Source organism: Oncorhynchus nerka, linkage group LG20 (assembly GCF_034236695.1).
Source record: "Oncorhynchus nerka isolate Pitt River linkage group LG20, Oner_Uvic_2.0, whole genome shotgun sequence".
Taxonomy (NCBI): Eukaryota; Metazoa; Chordata; class Actinopteri; order Salmoniformes; family Salmonidae; genus Oncorhynchus; species Oncorhynchus nerka.
Genome location: NC_088415.1, coordinates 42,482,358 through 42,487,326, shown reverse-complemented (window position 1 = coordinate 42,487,326; position 4,969 = coordinate 42,482,358).

Genomic DNA, 4,969 nt, shown 5'->3' with positions numbered 1-4,969 from the left:
CATACCGTTGATCTCATTGTTGAGAGGCCATACCAAACTGGGAGTTATTGACCCTATTTCTAACTAACACCATATCAAAGTTAGGCAAGACATCCTCTCCATCTTTATTTGGAGGTCAGGTCATGCCTTCCTTCCTTACTTTCTTTTGTCACTAACCACTTGTAGTATAGATGCCCCACGTTCTGTTTCTTTCTCACCCCAGCTCCCACAAACGTTATATTGAGTAATAACTCTCTCCTGTCCGTCGTTTGGTGTGTGTGTGCGTGCATGTCTGTGTGCCGTTCTGGCCTGTCCTCAAACAACCCTGTAGAAGCCGTTGTATCCTCTGTATCCTAATGACCCCCAGATTGATTGCTATCTGTCCCCCTGGCAGTGGATGAGGATTAGATAGTTGGATCTGTGTTTAGTGGTAGTGTGGGTCGAGCTGTGGGTAGCTTTGTTGCTGAGGAGTGGGACCCTAGGGAGTAGCAGTGGTGGCCATCAGACATCCAGCTGTGACCTGCCTCTAGGGGATCCAACAACCATCCTTCTGATGTTATCACTCCACCCTTCACCATCCCCTTCACCCATCTCTCCAGCACCATCCGTACATCCCCCTCAGACTGGAACTCACACTGATGCTGATCTAATATGCGGAACGTTCTCGCTGAAATCTACCTCGTGCTGTATCGTCAAGCAGGTTCGTATATTTTGTCGTTACAATGCAAGTTGTAAGACTATTGCATTCTGTGGCCTGCTTCTTTGAAATTGAGGTTCTGATATCGTCTTCAATTAAATATTAAACGAGCCTTGGATTCTCACAATGGCTAAATTCAAATCGTGATACGGTAGTGTATTCAAGAAAGCACACATGCGAGAAATATTCCATGAGTTATGTGACCATAAAATAGGTTCCTGCTCTTTCTCTTTAGACAAAGAGGAGAGAAACGACTGAGCCTAAATCCTTGGTTTAGAGGGGGAGAGAGAGCGAGAGCGAGAGAGAGAGAGAGAGAGAGAGAGAGAGAGAGAGAGAGAGAGAGAGAGAGAGAGATTCTCCTTGTTGCACCACGATATATGAGGCCGATTAAACAAACAACTCAGAATGTCTCCCGACCCCTAGCTACAGTAAATGGAATGTCCTGTTCACACCTCTGCTTACCAGAAGCATGGATGCACACTGCTCAATAACGCAAAAAAAAAGAACTCTTCTCACAATAAATAAAAATCTAACAAGGACAAGTAAGGGTAGATAGAGAGCGGGAGAGAGAGAGAGAGAGAGAGAGAGAGAGAGAGAGAGGAGAGGGAGAGGGAGGGAGAGAGAGGGAGGGAGGGAGAAAGACAGAAGGAGGGAGGGAGGGAGAAAGAGACAGACAGCTCAGAGACATATGCAAATTTCAATATTAATGAGCTCAGTAATATTTTAACAGCCCCTAAAAATCCAATTCGGACTATATTGCCTCTCACTGCTGGCCATGATTATCTATCTGTTGTCCTGTCGGTGACCGAGACTGCCTCTAGAGCTCTGAGGAGTGTTCTATTATGTTGTAATGTTCTAGAATTCTAATGCTTTTAATGGCACTGGCAGACTCCCCAAGCCACAAAATGAGACTGACACACCATTTAACACAACACATACTTGTGTTGGATAGGACTGGACTGCACATGTTAAGTCCTCAAACATTACCCCATGGAGCCCTAGTAACCCAATATAGCTTAGTCCCGCACCCACACTTTTCCTTCTCTTAACACTCCATCCGAATCTAGTCTCACGTTGTCATACTTTCTAGACTTTGATATATTCAGTAGGCTAATAGCGAGAAAGCTTAACGCTTGTTAGGCACAATTTTTACCTTCTCTGTTTTTTTCTCTCTGGTGGGCTTCTCCCTCGCTCCCTTGACAGTGGTCATATCTAAAGAAAGAGGGATAGAGGTAGAACGATTGGCAATTGATGAAAAAGAGTCATCATCAATATGTATTTCCCCAGAGCCTCCCACCAGCTTCCCATCATGGTCAATAAACTTTAAACATGCAGAGGTGTGATTACGCCTGTCATGGAGAGAGATACAAATCTCAGAGGATACAGAGGTAAAACCTGCATTTAAAAACAAGTTATTAAAGCCATTAAATGTACTAATACCTTTATAATTATGCATACATTTATTTTACAACTATGCCCCTAAACTGTTTTGACCACAATTGTTTAGTGAATGAATTGGGCAATTGAGATGCAGTTACTGTAAATTACTATTATTGCAAGTTATTTATTTTATTATCATATAACTATAATAACACCTGATGACAAAAAGAACGGAGAGCAAAAACATGGATCTTGGGAAAAAAAAGTGTGTGTTTGTGTGTATGCGTGTGTGTGTGTAAGAGAAGAACAGTTCTCTGTGTGGCTCAGTATCTCTTCCTAATGAGGCCTGATAACGAGGGAAAGCGACACACACAGACAGACAATAGTCTAGGCCTGCGTGCGTGCGTGCGTGCGTGTGTGTGCGTGTGTCACTCAGACAAAAGTCTGGGGAACATTTAGTGTCTTCTCTCCATTCCTCACCCATACGTACAACAATAATTATACTTAGTCATCCTCGCCTTGTTTCTTCCTCCTTCTACCTCTCTTTCTTGCAGGATTGTGCCTACCATTGAATGGTTTTGCCACAGAAATCTTACCAACAGGTAACAACAGGTGGGTTAAGGACATGTGATGTAGTTGTAGAGAAGCATGAACAAGCAGGCAAATTGTAGGTATTTTATACAACATTATATAGCTGTTTGTTTCCTTCCTCCCCTCTCATCAGGGTAGGTGGAAATATAACCATTAGCATTGCCTTTCATCCCATCTATTTTGTGTCCTTTTGAAAAGAAAAATGGTTAAAAACTATGGAGCCCATCTCTGCCACCATTTTCTTTTATGTCGATACTATCTCAACATTTCAAGATAGTTAGTAAAAATGCTGAGTAACGTAAGTACAAATTGAACTTATACTTATAGGATATGTTTCTTAATTTGTAACATTGTGTGGTGATTTCAGAGGCGGTACCACATGAGTGTTTTCCTGGAGCCCAGAGTTTTCCCTAATCTGGTAGGTTAACATAACTAGGTAAAACCCAGAACCCTAGCTGTAGGGCGTGACATGGTAATAAATCAGCTGTAAAATGGTTTTATATGAGCTATGATGGGACCAGATTTTTCTAATCAGGTCAAATTGTAAAAAAATAAATAGACAACAACTATGATTGGATAAAAGAACTAAACAGAGCTGAGCTTGATTTATGCAGGGTTAGTTCTATTGTCCATTGCAGTTGTTTTCTTGTTAAAAAAAAGAAGTCGTGTCCACTGTTGGAACACTGCAGCGGGGACTTGCTTCCATTAAGCCACAAGAGCATTGAGGTCAGGCACTGATGTTGGGCGATGAGGCCTGGCTCGCAGTCGGCGTTCCAATTCATCCCAAAGGTGCTTGATGAGGTTGAGGTCAGGGGTCTATGCAGGCCAGTCAAGTTCTTCCACACTGATCTCGACAAACCATTTCTGTATGGTCCTCAATTTGTGCACAGGGTTATTGTCATGCTGAAACAGGAAAGGGCTTTCCCCAAACGGTTGCCACAAAGATGGAAGCACAGAATCGTCTAGAATGTTGTTGTATGCTGTAGCATTAAGATTTCCCTTCACTGGAACTAAGGGAGCTAGACTGAACCATGAAAAACAGCCCCAGACCATTATTCCCCCTCCACCAAACTTTACAGTTGGCATTATGCATTCGGGCAGGTAGCGTTCTCCCGGCATCCGCCAATCCCAGATTCGGCGTTGGACTGCCAGGTGGTGAAGTATGATTCATCACTCCAGAGCGGTGAGCTTTACACCACTCCAGCCGACACTTGGCATTTGCGCATGGTAATCTTAGGGTTGTGTGTGGCTGCTCGGCCATGGAACCCATTTCATGAAGCTCCAGACGAACAGTTATTGTGCTGACTTTGCTTCCAGAGGCAGTTTGGAACATGGTAGTGAGTGTTGCAACCGAGGACAGACGATTTTTATGCGCTACGCACTTCAGCACTCAGCACGCTACGCGCTTCAGCATTCAGCACAAGCTCACTCGTTCTGTGAGCTTGTGTGGCCTACCACTTCACGGCTGAGCCATTGTTGCTCCTACACATTTCCAATTCACAATAACAGCACTTACAGTTGACCGGGGCAGCTCTAGCAGGACAGAAATTTGACGAACTGACTTGGAAAGGTGGCATCCTATGACGGTGCCACGTTGAAAGTCACTGAGCTCTACAGTACGCGCCATTCTACTGCCAATGTTTGTCTATGGAGATTGCATGGCTGTGTGCTCGATTTTATACACCTGTCAGCAAGGGAGTGTGGCTGAAATAGCCGAATCATTTGAAGGGGTGTCCACATACACTATATATACAAAAGTATCTCAAACTTTGAAGTTAGTATCTTGACATTTGTTGATAGTATCTCGACATTTTTATATAGTATCGATATAAAAAATTATAATTGGAGGTGGGAATGGGCTTCCATATAAAATACATTTCATTATGTTCCCCTATAATAGCCCAAGGGCTATATTTTGTAATAAAATGCTTGCAATCAAAAACACAAGAATAGAGAGAGAGGGAGAGGGGGGGGGCGGAGAGAGAGAAAGAGATAGAGGGAGAGAGAGCGAGAGATCTTACAGGTGTTGCCTACACAGCGAGGGAGTGGGAGATTTTTTAACGCGGTTTGTTGGAGATGGAACAAAATCAGTTCCTCAAATTAACTCGGTTTTTATAAACAAAAGGATGCTCCGTGTTCAACACTCAACAGTAACTTGGACAAGCTACCGAGGGCGACAAAAAAACATTTCTAGCAACTTCGGGTTGGTTATTTCCCTCATTTACTGAGATCTATGTTGGACTTCATAAGTAACCGCACTGTACTGATCTCAGTCGAAACGGGGAATTACCGTAGAAGTGGTGGTGAGGAGTGATTTTTAAA